The sequence below is a fragment of the Pinus tabuliformis genome, chromosome 4_2 (assembly GCF_031772625.1).
Source record: "Pinus tabuliformis cultivar Carrire ecotype Pingquan chromosome 4_2, CPIR1, whole genome shotgun sequence".
Taxonomy (NCBI): Eukaryota; Viridiplantae; Streptophyta; class Pinopsida; order Pinales; family Pinaceae; genus Pinus; species Pinus tabuliformis.
Window position 1 is genome coordinate 40,115,676 of NC_142304.1, and position 25,634 is coordinate 40,141,309.

The following is a 25,634-nucleotide window of genomic DNA, read 5'->3' on the forward strand; positions in this document are numbered from 1 at the left end:
TTTCAGTTCAGATGATAAAAACCCCAAGTGAAGGTTTGGTAACGAACTCAAAAACATCATCCCCTGAAGTAAATAAAAAAATTTCCACACACCTAATAAGGGAAAGTAAAGTCCCATATCAACATCCAAATCATGAGAGTAGACAACTCAATCAAGCTACGTATCGGGACCATTTGGACCAAACACAAAAAATTGATGTTTCAGAGAATAATGACATAAAATCAATCCCGTCTTATACTGACAAGTCGTTAAAAAATTCCAGTGATCAAAATACTACACAAAACATTAATCTAGGATGGTCTCATCCATTCTCAATGCGACAATTTTGTTTGTCAGTAAGAAGATCATATCAACTTGTATCGACAAGGATGACTATTCCAAGAGAGAAAGACATTCGAAGCTGGAAAAGAGATCAAGCCTTTTTCATCGCCAAGCTTTGAGGACAAAGATTTTTGAGGAAGAAGGAAATGTTACGAATAAAATATATAAGTAACGAGGATAATTGTAATAATGATTAGTTAATAATAATTAGTAGTTAGGCTGAAAAGGCATGTCTGAATAGGAGATGACTCTCCATGAAGAGACACTTGCTTGGTATATAAGCAAGCCTCTTGTTCTCATTGTAAATCATTCTTATCCACACATTTAATATATAATATTTGTATCCTCATGGATATCTTTATATTCCAAGTCTTCTGGAGTAATTAATATGTAGAAGGAATTTTGTTCACTTCAGTGGAATGGACAAGAGACAAAGTAACCCAGCTTCCTCCACCTTTCGCAGCCACTTCGTCGGATGGAGTGTCTTGACAGTTCCCTCCACACTTTGCTTCATTAGTTTGCTGCTCACCAAATTGGGAAACTTATCACTATCTACAAGGTCCGAGTCTTCAAACTTCCTAGTCGAGATGTGGCAGGTGATCGTTCCTTCGAGCAGCACCTATTTAGGAAGTGATGGGGTGATGATTATGTTGTCAACGTCATCCAGATTTGCAGGGACCTTAGCCTTCCCTTTTCTTGGACAAATATATTTGGGTCATCTCATTGGTTAGATATTTGCTTCGCCTTCTTCGTCTGGTTCTATTTCTTCAACATAGGTCAGAGGTCCCTCTTCCTCCTCGTCCTTTTCAATAGTAATAGCGTTGCCTTTCTCTTCCATTGTGAGATTGCTAAATTGTGGATTTCGTGTCGACATCCTTATTGGTCCTAGTATCTGGGGGTCCTTCTTGGTCCATGACATCCTGGGTGATTTAGGGATTTTGGCTACCTGTGGTGTAGGATTCTTCGCAACCTCCTTGGTGGGGGTTATCAACCTAAGAAATGACTCTCGCGATTCCTTTGGCAATGCCTAAAACCATGGGCTTTCTTCCATTAGTTTTTCCTGAAACCCGAGACCAGGATCTGCCTAGGGGATGGCTGATGTTGGGAGTTTGGAACCATACAAAGAAGGAGATTTAAGATTGATTGGATGAAAAGTGGTACGAGTTCGTAGGTGGCCTTAGTAAACCTGTGTGTAGACCAAAAGTTTAGTATGGCGAATGCAACCAAGTTGCCCATATTCAAAGGAGCAAGAAGTGAATATCGAGAACAAGTTTTGTTCATAGTAAGAGCAGTATGGGAAGTGCATGGAGTTACGGACGATAATATTAAAAAGGGTACCTTGGTGAGCACACTACAAGATCGTGAACCAACTTGGTATATTAAGCACTATAACGATCACCCCAATGCCGGAATAGCAGAGTTCTTGGATGCACTAAATAAGGAGTTTAGTCGGCTGAAATCAGAAACGGAGTCGATTATAGGATTCAAGGAGATCATGATGCTACCAGGAGAAACCCCTTGGGATCTGGATCAGAGACTGAAGAGTATGATCCAAGAAGCTAACATCATGCTAACAGATGCACAATACCATGCGTGGTTTGTGGCGTGTTTAACGCAATACCTGAGGACAACATTGTCAGAGTAGAAGATCTTGACCCAGGCTGAAGCATTATAAATAGCGATGAGGTCGCATGAGACTCCAATACAGGATCCTGGGTTGGGAGTTCATCATATCCATGTGCAAATACAAAATCTATGCTTCGAAATGCAGAATCTAAAATAGGAGAAGGTGCTCAAGCCAGAAGTGTGTGAAGAGGTGTGGTGTGTAAAGTGTAAAGGTCAAGGTCATTGTCCGAAATTCATAAAGTACTTGATGCTAGGGGGACCAATGCCATTGCGACCAGAGGCACAAGTAGGGCCAAGCACGACACCCTAACTCTAGTGCACAGTCTGTCAGGTGGGCAGAAAGCAAAACATGGAAAAATGTCATCTACTACAAAATGTTACCTAGACCTCCCAACAGCTATTTTACAATTTTTGCAGATCGGTGGGCCACAATGAATGAGACTGCCATAGTTATGAATTACTAATGGATCGCACCCCTGCCTACAAGAAGCAGACTGAGGCGTGAGGATAGGATCCAGCCGCAGTGATAGTGCATAGTGGGTTCTAAGGGAAAGGACGAGGATGGGGAGGAATGGGGCTAGGAAGGGGCCACAGGTAGCTAATCTATTACAACTTCAGAGGATCAGGGCACTACGCATGAGATTGCACCAACCAACCAGAATATTGTGCCCCTAATATGAGTAGTTCGATCATGAAATGGTAGATTGGCCCACACTAATAGCGCAGATTCAAGAGAAAAGGGCAAGACAACCTACGACGATGCAGAATGTCTAGATGATGAGGTCCAAACCACGCGAGGAAGATCCTAACGTGAATATGATGCTTAGAAGTGGCACGGCCACAAGGGAGGAGAAGGGGAAACCCACCAAGGAAGATGGAGGGGTTCACAAGGAGAGATGTCTGGAAGCTAGGAAGAGCTTCGTGGGGGTCTCTACCCCAGGTAGTAAGGATCAACCCAAGCCGAAAAGGGATCCCTCGATGCTAAATACCCTTTTAGAGACATGCATGAAATTGCATCATAGCAATAGGGTGGTTAAAGGATTACAAGAGCTAATAACTAGGTGCGCAGGGTTGGGTGAACCTTGCATGGTATGAAAATTGGGGAAACATGCTTCGCGTATCGGCTGAGAGATGCGATTAATGGCGCATATTGGTGACTATGATATGGATTAGATCATTCTGGGCTTAGGATTAGATGCAAATGTATTACCGAAATAGAGTTGGGAGTGCATGGGTAAGCCCTCACTACAAATGGTCTCCTATTTAATTACGGATGGCGAACCAACAAAAGATCCTGCCCATGGGAAGACTGCAAGGATTTACAGTAGATATAGAAGGTGCAAGCACCCAAACAGACTTTTAGGTATTAGAAATCGTGGATGAAAGTAGCCCTTACCTTGCATTATTGGGGATAGATTGTACCACTGATATGAATGGGGTTATTAATTTAATGAAGCAGAAAATGATATTTGAGAAGAAGTCACTCCACGTAGTCATTCCGCTAGACTTGGCTGAAGGATTGTGGTACACTAAACCCGCATGTGACGAAGGAAGTGATGATGAACTGGATTGCATCTACAAGATTACTGCCCAGGATCAAGATTGGGTCAATCCAATTGTAGAAGGAAGAATATCGTGGGAGCGTGTAGAATCCCGCACCAAATATTGGGTCGTACAGAATCTGGCAGCCATGTAATGGATCTTGTCTGTTATTGGAAGTTACGTTGGGACAACCAACTCAGGTACCTTACTACAAGCCGCTGCCATGGACTGTTTCACTTCCTAGTTATGGGCGACCAAGTCATCATGCTGTAGGCTGATCTACTCTAGACTTGCCTTATGCTCCATTAAGATTTGGATTGCACGGCCTTCCCTGGCACGCAGCCTGGTAGTTACTCCATCCTGCAGTAGGTAGAGAGTTTCTCGAGGCATAGTGGTCAAATTCAACCCCCAACTTCGCATGTCACTTGTAGCTTCGGTTAATATAGTGCCTTCTGGTAGCACTAAAGTGTTTATCGTGTGACTATGCACCATTTGCTCAGTTGCGGCTGTATCTTCTGCTAGGTTTGGTACCATCCCTCCAAGGGTCGCACTTGTAATGCTCGCAGCTGCATCTTGAGCTCCCCCAACATAGTTGTCTGCTCTATCATCAACTCCTACAATGCACCGGTAATGACGTTGCGCACTGGTTTGTTGTTGTCAAGAAATTCTTTTTCCAACCTCTTAGCTGCTTTGGACTTCTTGCGTGCATGTGGTGATTCCTTGTTGCACTACCTTTTGCCTTGGGGCGATTTTGTGGTAAAGTCGGTGCATTCCTGTGTCTCTGATTCCTCCCACCTATCCTGTTCCAAGGAAATTTCCTGATCCTCCGAGGTTCTTTAGCAACTACTTCTTGGGTCACCTCCTCCAGCGAAGCAGCCTTTTGTCCCTGACATGTCCTTTCCGCCAGTTTAGTGAGTCACTGTTGGATTTCCTTCTTTCGCAGTCGTGCTATCATCCTTTCTAATGTGGCCCTGTCCGAGGGGCACCATTCTGGAAGCCATGCTGCCAAGACTTTGTAAATCACATCATCTATTGCAATGAATGGTAGAGTGATCCATGTTCACTTTGGATCCTTCCGCACCCAGATATATAGGGTGTGCATGTCTACTTTGAACTCAACCCTGCTTTGCAAATTGTTGTAGACTGTTGGGGACATTCGTGGTCTATGAGCAATCCATGTCCAGATACTTGCTTCCATGAATATCCATAATACCCTGATCTCCCAGACCCTCGTGGCATACTTTGTAGCCTAGAGCGAGGTAAACCACATTGCTTCAGGTAGGTTGGGCTCAATGATAAGAAACTGGCTACCTTGTAGCAATTCTCCTGCAACCAAAAGGATTGAGAGTAGCAACCATGCATAATGGAAAGTCTTACTTTTGTCTTGAGATTCCTTACAATTTGTCAAAAATTCGTCACATAAGAACTGTGCCCAGTTGAACTAGAGTCCTTCTACACACTGCTCCACAAGCGCAATAACAGGGATTGGTACCTCATCTGTGTGGCATTTCCTCATGAGTTTACTGGATAGTAGCTGGGTGGCAACACACACCCATCAGTCATTGATGCTTGCTATTACATACCAACGCTTTCCTTTTTCCAGCTTATATTTAGCCTTCATTGTTTTTGCAAGACCCACATCTCTACTTGTTTCGGCTATGTCTGTAGGGTTGTTCCCTTTAATCAGTAGGTGAGTAATCTGGTGTACTAAATTGGTTGTGATCGGAATCGTCTCTTCCAACCAGAGATATCCTTCATGTAGCAGAAAGAGTAACTGTTGGATTCCAGAAATGGTGATGGTCGCACAGTGATAGTGGGGTATCCACCTCAGATTCAGTACGCCGCCTTTTCCACACCCAATAACCATTTCCACAGTAGTAATTTGTCTGCGGCCAATTGGGGGAACTTGTCGCCATTCGTTAGATGGGGGCACAGTCCAGCTTCCCCAGCTAAATGGAGAACCTTTCCCTGACAGAGTAAATGACAATCACCTAAAGCTTTACATGGGTGGGCCGACCGCATGACTAACCGACCGAAGGACAATCTCACTACTCCAGGTAGTGGAAAGAGAGTGCCGGATGTTAAAACAGTCTGAGGGGAAGCTGTGTGACAATCAAGGGGCACGTAGAATTCGTATGCCACCAGGATCGTGGTTACAAAGAAGGGGCTGCACTACTGCATGGACAAGCATAAAGGTGACCATTACTTACACTACTCATGACAAGATTTCTGAGTTAAGGAAAAAGGGAGTGGGCGGCGAGCAATTAAGAGACGCGGTATGAGACGGATCTGGAACAATCTACCACAGGCTTAACGTTACGACACAAAAAAAGGGGGGAACCAACGAATTTGAATTTCAAAATTCTTATAAATCATATGGGGGCATCCGCCAAATGATCTACAATTTTTAGGAAAGTAAGTTATTGTGACTCCCCACCAAGATGGAATTGTTCATTATTTACGCTCAAGGAGTAAGCCCATGGGTTGTGATATGGGCAATTGCAATACAGGACTTGCTGGATAGTATGGTGTCACTGGTCATAGGCACCGCGTAGACTTCCACACCAACGATAGGGGATGTGCCAGAAATTCTTAGACACGAAGCAGAACTGGTCCGAATGATGCTGCCTAACCCATGGGTTGGCTGGAAAACCATCAAAAATAAGGGAAAGACTATAAATACGGAGCCAAATGATGGAATTACAGTTAATATTTCGTCTCTTACACACCTTGAAGACTGGGATCTCACAGATAGCAGCAATTGTCTTGCAAAATTGCAACACAGGCTGCAGAAAACAGTGCGTATAGGAGACCAGAAATTCGAGACTTGCTGCGTTGGCACGAAAAATTCCCGTACATGGTACACTAGCTAGAACTAAAATCCTATGAGGGGGTGATCTATGTTAACCGAGTAGAGCATAATGAGCATCATCGATTGCGTGAATTAGTGAAGGCAATGGAGCAAGATTTATCAGAAAAGTTGCAGGACACAAAGAGGGAGCAGCAGCACGAAGTGTGTCACTCACAAGGATGGTGGATCACGAAGCCTAGGCAGCACATATCGCCACACCGACGAGCGAATCAGGATGAGTCACGATGATTGTATTGGGGGGTTGTTGGGTAGTGGAGGTCCTGCATAACTGTTTTGGGGCCTAAAGCCTAGAAGTTAGGAAACAATATTGTAAATCTCTGACATGCGTGAAGCGCAAAATGTAATAGGTTGAGTCAAGAGGTTGTTCGCCCAAAGATAATATAGAATAATAAAAATTAAGTCGGTCTGCCCATGGCCTGTGGACCATGGGAATGTATAAACAGAGCGAGGCTCTAAGGGTAGAAGGCAATTTTTGTTCTAGATTTGGTTGGATGTATTATGGGTGTTGAAAGAAATCAGAGTCTGCGTCCGTAAGTTCGAGGGAAGGGTCTTAGTGGGTAGATAGAGGCTCTACAGCTATGCACGGAGGCCTGATAGAGTCTACATCTGTGTGCGTGGACCCCTGCAGCTGTGTGTGAAGGGCGGAAAGAAGGTTGTACAGGAAAGAAGATAGTAATGAAGATAAGTTGTTTTTGAAATATCGTGGATATGTTGTATTTTGGTTTATGCATCTGTTTATATCTTTTTATGATTGTGCACACTGGGTTTATGGTTAAATGTTTGCTTAAAGAATGTATAAGAAGATCAGATCTATAATAATCTCATTAAGAAGAACGTATACCTGCGTGGATCTACACGGAAGCCTGATACTAGTCCAGAGTGGCGCGAGGCCACAGAACGGTTCGCAACCCCTCTAGATCACATCAAGACATCCCAAGGGTGCGGAAACCTGGTTCTAGCACCCTCTCTTGCTACCTCAGGTGAGACCTTAGTCTACGCTCCATGGGCTATTTCTGAGAGGGTTGGTAGCTGCTAGATTTTTTTGGCTAATAACTCTTCCGAACCTAGGTCAGGGCCATGATAAGGTAACGCCTGTATGGGAAACCCAAGGTGTAAAAAATGATAACATAAAAAAGGCTTCACTGGTGAGCGCCCTACAGGACTGCGCATTGATGTTGTATATAAAGTACTTTAGTGATCACCTGAATGGGGAACAGCGTCGATCCAGGATGTGCTGAACAAAGGATTTAGCTGACCAAAATCAAAAATGCAGTCGATCATCGGATTCAAGGAGATTGTGATGATGCTTGGTGAAATCCCATGGGATCTGGATTAGAGATTGAAAAGTAAAATTTGTGAGGAAAATATGACACTGACGGACGCGCAACACTGTGCGTGGTTTGTGGCATCATTGACACCACATCTGAGGACAATGTTATCACAGCAAAAGATCTCAACCCAAGCTGAAGCATTGGAGACAGCGATGAGGTTGCATGAAACTCCAATACAGGATCTAGGGTTGGGAGTTCAGCAAATCCACATGCAACTACAAAACTTATGCTTAGAAATGCAATGATTGAAGCAAGAAAGTGCACCCCGACCGGAGGTGTGTATAGAAGTAGGATGCGTCAAATGCAATGGTCAAGGTCATGACAAAGACCACTACCCCGTATTCACGAATTATCTGGCGGGAGGGGGGCCGATTCCATTAAGGCTGGAAGTACAAGCATGACCAAGTGTGGTGCCCTGTTGAAAAATGTGCAACAAGAAATGTTAAATTTAGAATATGCTAAAAATAGACCTGCTAAAAATAAAATGTCTAAAAATAGCAGTTTGGCTAGTGATGTCAATGACCACATTGGCTGAGAGGTGAAATTGCTAAAATTAGAAAGTTCTAAAAATAACATTTCGGGGTCCCTTCTTATTTATAGCAGTCCCTAGTCTATTTATCGGAAGTAAAATTAATTTTGGTCTTAACAACAGTTGGAAATATTAATTAATTAATTTAGTTGAGTTAATTAGTTAAGGAAATTCGAATTTGAAGTCTTTGTGAGCATGCACATGAGTTGTCCCACTGATTGAGGAATTTATCGTTAATTTCCTCCACTGATTGAGGGAATAAGTATGAGTTCTATAATGAGAGAATTCGTTGACTTAGTTCTAACTAGTCAAGTCCAGTTAGATTATTTTAACAAGTTGTTAAAATAATAAAATATAGTTTGTTAATGCTTGCATGTATGTGATAACTATTATTTCAGATAACTGAGAATTCACTCATGGATAACTGTTGCATGTCAGTTCCGTCAGAGACCCAGTTGATATCAGATGTGGGACAGTGTACTATCAAATGCTTGGATATTTCTAGTGAGTATTCCTTGCATGGAGAAGGATCTATTATATGAGATTGGAGGATTTGTGGCCTATATATTGAGGCCTAGGTAGTCCATTATTTTTATCTTCTGATTGAAGATAATCAGGATATTCTGATTACAGAGAGAGCAGGATAGCTATTGAGTTGATTCTTTTTGTATGTGGTTGAGGATCTCCACTTGATTGATAATACATGGTTGGGGTTTTATGCTTATGCTTTCCCCTGGATATATCTTGTGTTATGTGTGATTATTTCTCTTGATTAGTTATGCATGTTTCTACTTGATGTTGCTCATGAATTCGATTATGCTTCCACTTAATGTTTTGTAGAAGTAGAACAAGTATTATGCTTTAGGACATTGCATATATCAGTTTGTTCTATAGGTGAAATTTCTACATGGTATCAGAGCACAGGTAATCAAGCAAGAACAATATACTAGTAGGAGAAATTCGAAGTTTATTATTCAGGATATAGATCTCGAGTTCTTATCACATCTATTTCATCGATGGCATTCCATGGTTTGAGGCTTGAGTATGCCCTTGATGGTAGCTCAAACTATATAGCTTGGAAGGAACGCATGGAAGCAGTTTTGGAAGATAATGGCCTTAAGGATTTCATTGATGAAGAAATTCCTAAGCCTACTGACAAGACTGAGCAGGTGGAATGGAGGAAGTGTGTGGCTAGAGCTAGGAGAATTCTCTTGGAGGGAGTGCGTGATCACATTGTCTCGAGCCTCCATTGGAAGGAGACTCTGCATGCAATGTGGAAAACATTGAAATATTTATATCAGAATATTAGTGAACAAAGGAAGGTAGCACTGAAGGACAAACTTCAAAAGATCAAGTGTGAAAGGGATGAGACGATCTTTATGTATCTGACCAAGCTCATCACATGCAGTATGAGCTTGCAAGTGTAGGGGTCATGACATCGGATGAGGATATGGTGAGTCTAGCACTCCATGGCCTTCCTAAGAGTAGGCATAACTACCAGGACTCAGTGAATGGAAGGGAGAAACTGCCAAATTGGGAACGACTATGGTAGAATTTGATGTAGGAGGAGATCAGATGGAGCACCAGAGACAGTTCTTCATCCATGCATGATGAGGAGAACTATGCCTTAGCGAGTAAGGCGAAGAAGTGGAAGGAGAAGGTTTCTCTTTCTGAAGCCAGTTCTTCCAATGATGGGAAGAAGGTTGGCAAATCTAAAGTGCGATGCTTTCATTGTCATGAGGTGGGCCATTATGCTGCAAATTGTCCACAGAGGAAATCCAAGAAGGGTTCTAGGGAAGGATCTGAAGGTGAGGTGCTTGCTTCACATTTTGAGTTGGATTTCACACTCTTCACATGCATGGTTTCATCCATGGTGGGAAGTGGTTGGTTTCTTGATAGTGGAGCTTCTTTCCACATGACCAGCAACAAGCATTTGTTCAGTACTTTGGAGAAGAAAGATCTCCAGATACTCATAGTGATGGGTAATGATCAGAAGTATAGTGTCTTAGGTGTAGGCACGATTATTTTTTAGAGGGAGCATGGAGCTTGCCTTACCTTGACCAATGTCAAGTATGTACCATGACTGAAGAGAAACTTGGTGTCAATCGTGATGCTGGAAGATAGAGGCTATGACGTAGTCTTCAGTAAGGGAAAGGTTTTCCTTAGACACATCATCATTAGACAGATGAACCAGATTGGTTCATGGGTCAAGAACCTATATGCTCTTGAGGTTCAGGATACATGCAAATCCTTGAGCAACAAGGCAACTGATGGAGACTTGGTGGTTGAGAGGGAGGGTGTATTACCTCTCAACATGCAGAGCTAGAAGAAGTCTCAGATGATTGTGGAGGAGCCACGATTGGTGCAATAGCTTCAGGAGGTTGTGGAGTAGCCACAATAGGGGAAGCTAAGTGGAGATCGAGTAGAGACATCTACTCATGTAGAGACCTCCAGTAGGGGGAAACTTTGAGCCAGGTGGGCAGGGGGATCACATGCAGCCATACCTCTAGGTAGGAGGTGGGGCGATATAGAGTGATCATCCCAAGGAGGAGGGGTAGGATCCTTGAGGTGCCCAACCTCTTAGATGAGACCTTGCTACAGGGTCCCCGATGTGGAGTAGCAGGAATTGACTGATTGGGTAGAGACAGATGCGGATGGAGCGGCAAAGAGAGCGACAGTGCAGGGAATCCCAGGACAGTGCATAGCTAGCAGGCTACAACAATGCAAGAGGCACAAGTGTTTTGCATAGTGCTAGGTGGCACAGAGAGGTGTGCAATGGTGCGAGATGCATGGAGATGTTACAGTAGTGTAGATGTCAGAGAGGGAGCACTTGTTAGTAGCAGGTAGAGCTTCAGCATCAGAGTATGTTCCTAGCCCAACATAGTGGTCAGTTGGGAGTGTTTTTGTTCCAAGTGTTGTTGGAGCAAGTGGACCAGGTAGATGTGTTGCATGCAGAACATTCCAGAGTTATAGGATTGGGTTCGAGAGCAAGCCTTTCTTGTTGAGAGGGAGTGTTGAAAAATGTGCAACAAGAAATGTTAAATTTAGAATGTGCTAAAAATAGACCTGCTAAAAATAGAATGTATAAAAATAGTAGTTTGGCCAGTGAGGTCATTGGCCACATTGGGTGAGAGGTAAAACTGTTAAAAATAGAAAGTTCTAAAAATTGCATTTCTGGGTCCCTTCCTATTTATAGCCCTCCTTAGTCTATCTATAGGAAGTTAAATTAATTTTTGTCTTAACAACAATTGGAAATATTAATTAATTAACTCAGTTGAGTTAATTAGTTAAGGAAATTCGAATTTGAAGTCTTTGTGAGCATGCACATGAGTTGTCCCACTGATTGAGGAATTTATCATTAATTTCCTCCACTGATTGAGGGAATAAGTATGAGTTCTATAATGAGAGAATTCGTTGACTTAGTTCTAACTAGTCAAGTCCAGTTAGATTATTTTAACAAGTTGTTAACATAATAAAATATAGTTTGTTAATGCTTGCATGTATGTGACAACTATTATTTCAGATAACTGAGAATTCACTCATGGATAACTGTTGCATGTCAGTTATGTCAGAGACCCAGTTGAGATCAGATGTGGGACATTGTACTATCAAATGCTTGGATATTTCTAGTAAGTATTCCTTGCATGGAGAAGGATCTATTATAGGAGATTGGAGGACTTGTGGCCTATATATTGAGGCCGAGGTAGTCCTAGGATAGATATTGAGTTGATTCTTTTTGTATGTGGTTGAGGATTTCCACTTGATTGATAATACATGGTTGGGGTTTTATGCTGGTGCTTTCCCCTAGATACATCTTGTGTTATGTGTGATTATTTATGTTGATCATTTATGCATGTTTCTACTTCATGTTGCTCATGAATTTGATTATGCTTTTGCTTAATGTTTTGTAGAAGTAGAACAAGTATTATGGTTTAGGAAATTGCATATATCGGTTTGTTCTACAAGTGAAATTTCTACACGCCTGCCCCTATGGTGCGTGATTTTTCAAGTAGGAGGAAAGCACGCAACAGACAACTGCCACCTGTTGCAAAAGTATACCCAGACTGCACAAAATTTGTTTTGCAACTTTTGTAGGTCAGTAGGTCACGATGAGTGAAGTTGTCGAAGCTACAAGATAATGATGGAGATGACCCCAGCCTATTGAATGCAGAGTGAGGCGCGGGGTTTCGACTTAGCCAAAGGGCCCCGTGGGGATTCCAGGGATGTAGACGAGGAAGAGGAATGGGGCTTGGACAGGGCTACAGACAACTGATATGTTATAATTGCAGTTGGCAGTGGAATTACACTCGTGATTGTATGAACCCTATGAGAATATCGTGTCCCTACTGTAAGCAATTTGACCATGAAATTGTAGATTGTCTGACGCTAATTGCCCAGATGCATGAAAAGGGGGTATTACAGCCAACTCCAACTCAAAATTTCCAAATGATGAAGTCAAAATCGTGCGAAGAAGACCCTAGCCTAAACATGGTACTAAGGAGCGGCACAGCTACCGGGGGAGATGCGCAGAAACAGTCTGTAGAAGATGAGAAGGGTCACGATGCCTCTACATGGGAACCTAACTTTGAGGTGGAACAAGTGAAGAAGGTGCCTAAGGAAGCTCAGAAGAGCTTCACAGAAGTCTCTACTCCAGGTAGAAGGGACCTAATTGAGATGGGAGTGGATCCTTCTACGCTTACTACCATTTTAGAGACATGTATCAAGTTGTTACATGACAATAAAGCCGTTAAAGGACTACAAAAACTTATCACTAATTTCGCAAGGTCGGGGGAGCTGCACGTAATCTAGAAACTGGAAAAACATGCTCTGCGCACTGTAAGGGAGATGGAAAAGACAACGCAAATCGGCGAGTACGAGATGGACAAGGTCATTCTGCATTTAGGGTCGGATGTGAATGTGTTTCCTAAGCAAACATGTGAACGCATGGGTAGGCCCACACTGCATTGGTCTGCAATTCAACTGGGGATGGCCAACCAGCAAAAGGTCTTACCAATGGGCTAACTACAAAATGTGATAGTGGACATTAAAGGCGTAAGTACGCAAACTGACTTTGAGGTAATAGAAATTGTTGATGACAGTAATCCATACCCTGGATTGCTAGAAATAGATTGATCCATGGACATGAATTGGGTCAACAACTTAAAAAGACGGAAAATGACATTCGAAAACAAGTCACTTTAGGTAATAGTTCCACTGGACCCAGCTGAAGGAGCATGCTACACTGAACCGATGCGCGACGAGGATAGTGACGATGAACTAGACTACATCTACTAGATAACAACGCAAGACTAGGACCAGGTGTACACCACACCGGATGGAAGAATCTCATGGGAGCATGATAGTTCCTGCACCTCAGATTCAGATGAGGAGATCGAACGATGGAAAAACCAATTGCATGAAGTCATAACACTCAATTGTAACACGATGAATAGATCGCTATGATGCATGACAACTGAGGCATGGTAATAGCCACCAGACAATGGCGCAACAAAGGAGGAGGATTTTTTAACCCCTGGTGGAACTTCAATCATAAGGCCGAAGACGCAGGGGGCGATGGAAGAGGCACCACACGCAGCGATCACACTAGGGTGGTGTGCACAAAGGAATATGAGGAGGAACAAGTGTGGAGGTAGAAGGCAGTTTTGGGTACGGATTGGAGGACGTGCATGGCAAATGCAGCTAGGGTAGCCACGATGGAGTAGGTGGTGAGCACCAGTATTGAAGAAATAGTGTTGCAACTCCTGGGCTACCTACTTTACACTTATCAACCCGGTAGTTTGTAACAAACTTGAAAGCAACGCTGCTGCATGCACACGTGCTAGTTCTTACTGCAGGTTGTCACTTGGTCAGCCAGTGCAAGATCACTAGGAGCTCAAGCCAACTTCTATGGATTCCAGAAGAAGCTCTATACGTGATGAAAGGAAAAAGAGATTACTCTAGTGATACTATTATACTTCCAGAAAGGAAGATTCAAATGTAAAGCAAACCAAGGAAATCTTAGTTAACCTCTAATCCTATTTTTGCATAAAGCACTATGAAAATCATGAAAAGAATGCCATTACATACTCAAGTAGAGAACATCTAACTAAGCTATCTCTGGAAGCAAGTGAGAAAAAAGCATCTTTTTGGGTTTTTATGTATTTTTAGGTGAATTTGATATGCATGTAATTTATTTGTTTTTGAATGTGGCAGCGAATAGGTGGCTATGGACGGTGGTTTTGGGACTTGAGAGGATGTAGGATGCTATGGATGGGTCCTAGGAGGTCTCAAGTGGCCTTCTGGAGGATTTTCCCAAACTCAGCCTTCAAAAGAAATCCTACAGGAAAACCCACAAGAGGACACATGAAATCTACAGGAGGAAAAACAACGTCCTACAGGAGGCCTACAAGAGGAGGCCAAGAGCTGTTTTCACTATTTTGATGTTGTAAGAGTGGATGGAAAAGGTGGATGAAGGTTTGGATGAAGTGTTAGGGCACCTAGGGTCTACCAAGAATCATTAGGAGAGAGAAAGATGATAGGATTTTCTCAAGGAGAGAGAGGAAAGTCTATGGAAAATGCAAGAAACTAAGGCAAAATTGAGGGGAGACTTGGGCAACCTGTAGCACATGGATCAGATGGATGATGGAATGGCTGATAGGTAGGAATACTACTAGAAGATATCTACTACATAAAAAACTGAGAGTCAACCAATGAGATTAGGAAATCAAGGAAATAAGTGCATATGAAAAAAAACAGAGTTTTTGCATCAAAGTAAACTATAATTTATCGAAGAAAATGCTGATAACCATTGCATGAAAGAAAATTTTCATCTTCTGTGACCAAGAAGGGGTTGCAGACAACTAATTTGTTACAATTGCATAGGGCTAGGGCACTATGCCCACGATTGTGTAAACCCGACAAGAATATCATGTCTATACTCAATGTGATCATGAGGCAGAAGACTGCCCTCCTTTGATAGTGAGGATGTGCGAAAAGGGGGTACTCCAGCCCCCTCCGACTCAGAATTTACAAATGATGAGGTCTGAGTTGCGCGAAGAAGACCTGAATGTAAACATGATGCTTAGGAGTGGTATGACCATGGGAGATGATAAAGGGAAGTAGCCAAAAGAAAGTGCATGGGTTCGCAAGGCTCCTACAAAGGAACTTGAGTTCGATTTAGAATGTGCGAAGGAGACATCCATGGAAGCTAAGAAGAGCTTCATGGAGGCCTCCACTTTAGGTAGTAAGGATCAACTAGAACTTAGGATGGATCCTTCAATGCTCACTACCTTTCAGGAGACATGCATGAAACTGCTGCGTGATAGCAAGGCAGTCAAAGGACTACAGGAACTTATCACTAGGTTTGCGGGGTTAGGAGAATCGCACATGGTCTAGAAACTTGGAAAGCATGCATTGTGCACAGGAAGGGAAATGACATTGACTACACAAATCAGTGAATATGAAATGGACTAGGTAATCCTGGATCTGGGTTCGGATGTGAATGTACTACCAAAGAAAACATGGGAATGCATGGGCATACCCGCATTACAATGGTCCCCTATTCAGTTACGAATGGCGAACCAACATAAGATTTTTCACATGGGAAGATTGCAAGGGGTAACAGTCTATATTGAAGGTGCGAGCGCGCAGGTGGATTTTCAAGTGATAGAGATTGTTGATGACAACAATCCCTATCCCATGTCGCTAGGAATAGTTTAGGCCACTGATATGAACAAAGTCATAAATTTGAAGAAGCGCAAAATGATCTTTGAGAAAAAGTCACTACGTGTGGTAGTACCACTAGATCTAGTCGAAGGAGCGTGATACACTGAACCGATGCACGACGATGATAGTAATGACGATCTCAAACGGATTTAGAAGATAACTGCACGAGAACAAGATTGGGTGAATCCGACTGCAGATTGAAGGATTTCGTGGGAGCATGAAAGATCTTTCACTTCAGATTTAGACAAGGAGATAGAGTGATGGTAGAATCAGCTACATGAAGTAAAAACATTGAACTGCAACATGATGATCAGATCATTGCATTGCGTGAAAACAGAGGCAAGGGAGCTGCTGACATATGATGGATTGTTAGCGGTAGATGAATTTTTGAGAAAATTGGAAAGTGCAGTACCAAAATAGCAGCGGTTCGATGCACTGAAGTGGGCACTACGCGCCACACCCGCACGATGGTGGGGTACACATCAAGGAAACTTTGAGGACTGGCGCAGATGTAGAAGGATGATGCACCTATGTTTTGGAAAACCCTAGCTCCAAACAAAAGCTAATCATTAGGGGTGGAACAACTTGCGCACCCACCTTTCCTGATGGGTACAGAAATATGTTGTATAGTCCGCACAAGCGTGCATCACCCCCAGACTAGAGAATCAGAAAAAAGCACAGGAGTAGGAAAGGTGACGCTTGCTACCAATTATCCACAATGAAGCCCTCGATGGGGTGTGTAGAGTACTGGACAAGGTTCACCAGGTGAGAGAAAATTACTGGGACCTACACATGCCAGTAGTTTGATGGGCCTACAATACCATGTGAAAAACCTTGAACACGGAGACGATTCCAAAGGTGTAGAATAGAGTGGAGACCATAATTACTAAAGAAAATACAAAAAGGAATCTGCACGTACTAGACCTTGTAGTGGTGATAGTGTGCGATGACCAGGAGGAAGAAATCACACATCTATGTGAGGTCGAACCTATAAGGATTCAGGAAGCCATTCGACGAGGGAACCTTAGACTCCACGAACTCGAAAGGACCGGGTATGATTAAGGAAAAAAATCATTTTTATGGGCACTGAGATCAAGAGGCTAGAAAATGAGATCACACAACCATGTCTCATCAAGAAACCAAGGATGACAAGGCCAGATATGGATGATCATACCACTACACTAGATGAGTGTTGCCAATAATTTATGACTCTACTTCCATGCCTATGATCGTACCTCACCAAACGCAATAACTAGGGGAGCGCACTACATACAGTAGAACATGTAGTGCCAACAGTTGCGAAGGCAATTGAGGAGTTCCCGTGGACTACATTGAAAGGCCAGTTGAAGTCTCGCACATGTGGCATGACCACCTGACTAACTGTAGGGGGCACAGTCTCAGCACTCTAGGCAATTGAAAGAGAGCGCGTGACTCTAAAAGAGTCTTTTTTGGAGGTGCATGATGAGGGAGGTGCGTGCAGAATTAGTAGGGTGCAAGGTTCACTCACGCGCAGGGGGGGCTGCACTGTAGTGTGGGTAAGCTGAGAAGTAACCATTGGTGTCAGTGTTCATGATGAGATGTCCAATTTAAGGAAAAAGGGATTGGGTGGCAAGCATTTAAGACACAAATTAAGGACTAGATTTGGGGCAATCTGCCACGAAGAAAGAATTGACGGCTCAGAATTGGGGGGAATGGTTGGATTTGAATTCAAAAGGTGTTATAAAACTCCAAGGGATAAGCACGAAACAACACTTGTTCTTTTGATATTTGAGCAATTACATAGAGCACATAGTGTTGAGAGCCAAGGAATATTTGAGCCCCAAAATTCATGAACAATGACAAACAGCTCAAGCAAGATGACAACTACCATGGGAGGTTTGGGCTATACTAAAGGAACCACCGACGAGGCTACACAGAACCCCATGGTGCATGATGTTCCCGGAGACACTGGGGTCGCACCGAAAATCCCGAAATTGCCTCGGACATCGAGGCCCAAGTAAGATAACTAGGCGGTGGGACCAGTCTCCATGTCCTCACTGAATTTGCAGTTCGGTAAACTTTCTATGGAAGAAAAGGGAAAGGTTGTCACCACTAAGACATATGACAAGGAGGAGGACCTACAGGCTCTCGTAGATGAGATAGAAGCAGCAGAAGACATGGAAGAGGACATCCAGCCGGTGTGCACTGCAGCCAAATTTCCCGAGTACGTTCCTCTTTGGAAAGGTAAAGCTAAGATACCCAAGGATTTGGATGCCGCTAGGAGTGCACTCCAACCCCGCTCCTCTATGGTGGAATTGTGTTTAAGGGCTCAGCCCTTGGCCACGTGCCCACAATGAAGTTTGAATATTGGGACCTCACAGATAGAGAGGAGTTCCCACATTTAAAGACTAAGAACCTCATGAAGTAGAGCACGAAGGGGTCAATTAAAACACTAGAGCCGCAGAAATGGCTAAGCGGTGTGGAGAAGGTCGAACTACTTCAGGTGCTGTGGATTCCACACTTTCACCATTCGCCTATCACAATTTTCATCATCAGGCAACTGCTTTGCCTGGTGCACGATCGGTACTTATGGCTAGAGGATCCTATCCCCATCATGGTGGATCTTATCCACAGGATTTCCCAGCTCCCCTGTAAGGGAAAGGACCCCATAGAGATATCCAGAAAGAGCAAAGATTTGTGCTCGCAGAGGCCATGAAGAAGAAATACAAACTAGAAAATAAAGAGAGGGGTTATGCAATCAGTAGCATTAAGGATAAAGGGGTGTGCATAGCCACCCAACTCCTGGCCAAGAAGGCAATGCGAAATGTCACAAATATGAGGTATCAGTGTCGATAATTTTGCTAGCAGAACAATGCACGGAGGGGGTCCAATTGAACTGGGCTGAGCTCCTCTACAAGGAGTTCCTAACTAACCGCAAGGAAGCTGAGGAGTAGGGCAAGACCTTCCAATACGTGTGGTTGCTCTTATCAATTTTACTGGTAACAGGATAACTACCTGGGATAGTCAGTTCCCTAATATTGAACAGGACTTACCAGAGGCTGCAAAGTACGTCGCTCTAGGCTACCAAGGATGCCACGCAGAACAACGAAACAAAGATCTTCTGGGTAATCATGTAGGTGAGCATCTAGATGTGGATCAACAGGAGGCTATGCTTGTGCCCCATAGTGTACAATAGTCTGTGGAGCTTTGCAGACTTCAAGGCAGACATGCATAATGTGTATATCAAGGTGCGTAAGGATCCAACACAGACATCGACCAAGCTCCCCTTCATCACCATTGATGATGTGATATTCTTAGTGCTAGAATCATGGCCTCTAGAGTGGCATGCCCTAGATCTGGCAGGGAAGGATAGAAGAGTAGCACAAAAGCAGAAGCCTGCAACCAAGTTGCATATCACCCAGTTGGCCCAGCAAAAGTGGAATGAACAAGCGGTCGTAGAACAAGCAAAGGCCACTGAAAAAGCCGTAGCAGTGCAGGCAATAGGGGCACCATGACACAGGAGGAACGAGACTAGAACTTGTCTACAAGATAGGGAGTAGAGGACACAACAGAAGGTATAGACCTGAGCACAACGTCCACCCAGCTGAAACGATCGTGCGTCACGGAGATATCAGGTCCACAAAAAAAGGTCAAGGAATCCAAGATGGACATCGAACCGATTACACTGACAGAAGGTGACATGTATGACATCAGCGACATGGTTTGTGAGGTTACCATGGAAGCACTCCAGGAAGCCATGACAGAGAAACATATTGTGTTGGGGACCCTAAGGGCATAGTTGCAGGAACTTGAGGTTCAACCCCCACAGGAAGGAGAAGTAGTTGCCTACGGTGTAGCAGGTACATCAGCAGCAGAGTAGCTACTATGCGCAAAGATGGCTAATACCGTAGTGCTACTGGAAGGAGAAATAACAACAGAAAAAGAGGACGATAGAGCCGTGGTATGTAGGATCAAGGGACTTTGCCTAAATTTAGTTGCCCTTCTGAGAGACACGCTGTATCAACTATAGGATGGCATCATAGTAGACATTCGCAGTAGGGAGGGCGCACAATCTAGGTATTGAGTGAGAATAAGATTAACATCGAACAACTCAGCCTATAGTGTGACAAGCTAGCGTGTCACAAAATCAGCAGATCACGAAAACAATTGATGAAGCGTTATGGCACATTCCAGAATTATCCATCGCCGTAGATGTACCCACAGAGATGTGGATCCAATATGAAGCAAGTGGAGTCCAAAGTTCACACGAGGAAACAACACAAGTGCAGTTGGAGTTGAACCTCCAGATTTCCAAGTTGTGGTTGGAGGTGTAACCTTCCACTCCTCCAGAAGTTAAAGAGCAACGCGTTAGCACAATTCAAATAGGATTGGAAGAAATTGGATGGGCAGTGCAAGATTGTACCAGTATGTTGGACGAAGTTTTTGACATCCTCACATCCTTGCAAGAGGACCCCAACATATAGAACCTAGAAACAGAGGTGCACAAACTGCAGGAGTAGTATGACAGTGTAAGGGGAACTGCGCAGACAGTCGTCCTCACCCAATGTCTGGCAAAGATGCAGCAAGCGACAACACTAAAGGAACAAGTGGATGCTACAAGACAGAAAGAGGAACTTCTCAAAGCGCACTTCCAGCCTTGGATTGATGAGGTCTTCACCATTATGGCTGAGATTGAGGGAAATCTCATACAGATGTAGGAGATATATGCCCTAAGGCAGGTAGCGGATCCTCACAAAGAAGCATTGGAGGAACGCATGCAGTAGATCCAGCAAACCACAGCACAGTGCATTGTAGACCTCCGGGCAGTACAGGACTAGTTGGAGATTGGTGCACCAACAGAGTGACTCGGGACAAGTCACGATGATTGTTTTGGGGGCCTATTGGGCATGGAATCCCCCGACAACATGTTTTGGGGCTCAAAGCCCTAGTTTTGGTCAAAGTTTTTGTAAGACTCTGTGAATTGCAGGCACAGAGCGCTAACTTGAGGTTAAGTCATAGGGTTTTCCACCCTAAAGTAATGTAATGTAATGTAAAGTTATGTCAGCCTAACCATGGTCCATGGACCATGGGATTGTATAAACAGAGCAAGGCTCTAAGTTGTAAAGATAGAGAAGAAATAAAAGAGAAGAGTATGAATGGTTCGAGCTTAGAGTAAGAGTCTAAGTGTATTGGGTCTTAGTAGTAGGAAGAGGCTCTGTAGCTGAGTTTGCAAAGGCCTAGAAGAGTCCGCAACTAATTGCGCGAACCTCGACAGCTGAGTGCGCAGGGGGTGTTGAGTCTGCAATTTGGGTTCAATATTAATAAAGAGAAATTGAATCCTATTTCTACGTATTTGTTGTGCATTGCCTTCTTTACGTTTATATTGTTTTATATATTGCGTGCACTGATATGATTGATGAATATGCTATAATAATCCTTATTCCTACATAAACAAGTTAAGTAATCAGATAATAATAGATTAAATATCAAGGAACTTGGGTATTATACAAGTTGTGCCTTGACTAGGGCTGTGCAGAAGCAACACCACAAGTTGCGAAGGGATAGCAAGTGTGCATAGCGACGGGTCAGACCACTGACCTCGAGAAATCCATCAGACAACCCCAAGGTGTAGAAACCTAGTTATAGCACCATCCCATACTATTTCGAGTGATACCTCTGTCCACGCTCCGTGGACTATTGCCGAAGGGGCCAGTAGTACTGGGATTTTCTTGGCTAAATCACCTATGTACTTGGGTCAGGCCCATACAAGCTAACACTAATCAATAATGGTTATGAGAGTTGTGGGAAATTACGTAGAGGGAGGGTGAGACTACTTGGGAGCTCATGTAAGGGTTTAAGGATGCCATTTCCAAGCTAAGTTACACCCTGGACCGGAACCTCCAACAAGACTGCTTCATCAAGGCACTTTTGCCCCTAACCAGGACAACACTAACACAACATAAGATAGGAACATTGAAAGATTCCTTAGAGCAAGAATCTCGAATAGAAGAAATGATAGGATATCCCGACAATACCTGGGGGGCATAGGTCTGCAAGATCTAGTGATCTCGGGCTTGCAAAGATAGATCGTGAACCTGGATAAGAAGTTGAGAGATCTCCAGCACATATGACTAGCCAGGCACAACATTTGGTGCACCCACTGCCTGGTGGAGGGGCATGTTGCGAAGGAATTCTCACGACTGCGGGGCCTTAACCAAATAGGAGGGGTCGGGGGTCATCTGGAACCACTCCCATCGCCGGAGTTGCGGCGGTCAGAGCACAAGGACCCTTCCCAGGAAGGAATAATGTAGACTTCTGCAATATTTGTAGAACGTATGGGCACTTGCTGCAGATGTGTCCAGTTATACAAAAGTACGCTAATGTCCCTAATAACAACTATTGTGAGTTCTACACATTGACCACTCATCACACCGATCAGTTCCGAGAGCTAGATGCTCTGGCAGAAAGGATGGACAGATCCATGTTCAAGGTCAATGAAGTGAGCCGAGGGGTACAAGGAGGAAATGGATGCAGAGGAAGATCAGAGGGCAGAGGACCCCTAAGATGCTACAATTGCAATCAGGAAGGACATGTCACAGGGGAATTCCCTGTCATGAGGAAACCATGGTGTTCACAATGTAGAGTTAACAGCCACGCGATGAAATATTGCCCAAAGCTCATTGCAAAATGGGAGAAGAGAACCAAACAGCGAGGGCTAACCCGGTGAATGTTGAGCCCTGGACTGATGAGAATTTCCCCGTGACAAATATTAATATAATCACCCAAGGATGGAAGAAGATAGGGGAAGATATCTACATCGACAAACCCCCAGTGATTGTCAAAGGGGCATCACCACCAAAGGCATAGCAGCCCGAGTGCCAAAAGTAGTATTATCAAGACGTAACCAAATTGTTAGGGGGAATGATGGAAGATAGGGACACCCGAAGACCGCAATTCTGTGGTACCACTCCTGCCCAGCCCATTAGGGAATGGTTTAAACTGTTATTAAGAATCGTTGAAGATGAGGCCATGCTAAAGGAATTGCGGAAAAACTCAAAGGCCAGGGTATCCCTAGAATGAGAGGATGCACGACAGCGAGGTGAAGCCTAGTCAGAGAATGCCTCCAGGAGAGTGAAGCGAAATAAGAAAAGAAGTGGGAAAGAGTTTCGAATCAATGCATAGGTGGTAGGATTCCAGATAAGGGACACCATGCTAGATCTAGGGTTGGATGTAAATGTTGGGTATGGAGCATGATTATCTTCTATATTCAAAGATATCGTCACATTGGACCCCAGTTCGAAATGGGAGCGGTAACGCCGCCCGTAAAATATTCACTGCAGGGGGGGTCCAGGGGGTGGCTATGACCTTTGGGAGCCCCCCCTGGTGGGGGGTTTCGGGCGCAGCGCCCCCGAAGCTAAAAACAGCTGTAAAATTTCCTTGTAAAAGTATAGTAATTTCTAATCAATCTGGGTTGTTCATTAGGCGGATGATCTGACGGTAGAACTTATGTTTAGTTTAGGGTTTTTTGCCCTAGAAGGCAACCCCTCTCTTTGTATGAGGGCATTGTATTTGAGGCTGTGTGATAGATGTGTATTCTGTGAGTGGGAAATAGAGAGGTGAGACTGTGAGAGAAAACAGAGGATATTACAACAGATCTGCTGTAGGTTGTGTTTCTTCATTTTGTTGGATAATAGAAAGGAAGGACTGGCTGTTCAGGGTGGACGTAGCCCAAACTGGTTGAACCACGTATATCTGTGTCTCTCTTGTTTTATGTGCTTTCTGTGTTTATATTTCTGCAATATTTTATGTGTTCCATTGCTCCATAATATATAATTTTCTAACAACTGGTATCAGAGCCGAAGGTCTATTTGGCTGATAAACTCGCAGGAAAGAAGGGTTCCTGGTTCAAGTGGGAGCAATGGCGGAAGATGGTAAGTTTAGGGTCGAGAAATTTAATGGCCAAAACTTCTCGCTATGGAAGATGCAGATGGAAGATTATCTGTATCAAAAAGATCTATACCTACCATTGGGCGGAAAATCAAAGATGCCGACATGTATGACAAATGAAGAATGGAACCTTCTCGATAGAAAGGAACTCGGAACAATACGGTTGTGCCTTGCTGCATCATTCACCTTCAACATTTCGAAGGAAACCATGACAGAGGGTTTGATTCAGACGTTGTCGAAACTATATGAAAAACCCTTGGCCTCAAACAAGGTATTTCTTATGAAACGGCTATTTGATATGAAGATGTCGCAAGGTGGATCTGTTGCCGACCATTTAAATGATTTTAATACAGTTACAAGTCAGTTAATTTTTGTAGGGGTAAACTTTGATGATGAAGTTAGAGCTCTGTTATTCTTGTGCTCATTACTAGAAAGTTGGAATGGTTTGGTAATGGCCATTAGTAACTCCATTTCTGGATCTAGTACTTTAAAGTTTGATGATGTTGTCGGTGCTATTCTTAGCGAGGAAATGCGACGGAAAAGCTCTGGTGAGACATCAAGAAATGCTTTGAGTGCAGAGTCTAGAGGAAGAAAAATGTAAATAGGAAAGAGCTCAGGATATCGCAGTAAATCAAGGAAAGGCAGATCCAAGTCCAGATCAAGGATAGTGTGCTAGAAATGTGGAAATAAAGGACACCTAGAGAAAGACTGTAGATCTCGGAAGGGAAAAGAAGGAGATGCACAACAAGAAAACAATCATGAAGCAAATGTGACAGGTGAGGTGTTACAAGATGCTTTGATTCTTTCTTTCGAAAATATTACTGATTCCTGGGTGGTAGATTCAGGGGCTTCATTCCATGCCACACCTGATAAGAAATACTTTCATGACTATGTTCAAGGAGATTTTGGACAAGTTCGTCTGGGTGATGATAAACCCTGTAAAATCGTTGGAATGGGTAAGGTTCTTGTAAAACAGCAGAATGGAAACCAATGGCTATTAAAGGAGGTAAGGCATGTTCCAGATCTAAAGAAAAATCTGATTTCAACAGGGCAGTTAGGCGGTGAAGGTTGTGTGACAACTTTCATAGATAAAGCTTGGAAGGTCACCAAAGGAGCCTTGGTAATAGAAAAAGGCGAAAAGTTTGGTACATTGTATTTATGCAATGGTATTTCTAACTCTGCTAATGCTTTAACTTCCAAAGGAGTAGATGCAACATTATGGCATCATAGGCTCGGACACATGAGTGAAAAGGGGATGAAGATTCTTCACTCAAGGAATTTGTTACCGGGTTTGAAGAATGTTGATTTGGACTTGTGTGAGAATTGCATTTATGGAAAATAGAAGAGAGTCAGATTTCTCAGAGTTGGGAAAGAAAAGAAGAATGAAAATTAGAGCTTGTGCATACAAATGTATGGGGACCTGCTCAGGTATCATCTCTCGGTGGCTCTTGTTATTATGTTACTTTTATTGATGATGCAACTAGAAAAACTTGGATTTATTGTATTAAGAATAAATCTGATGTATTTGATACTTTCAAGGAATGGAAAGCTTTGGTTGAGATTGAGACAGGAAAGAAATTGAAGTGTCTTAGATCAGACAATGGAAGTGAATATTGCAGCAAAGAGTTTGATAGGTACTGTTCAGAGCATGGAATTCACAGAGAGAAGACAGTTCCAATAACACCACAAGAAAATGGTGTGTCAGAAAGGATGAATAGAACAATCATGGAGCGTGCAAGGTGCATGAGATTGCATGCAGGAT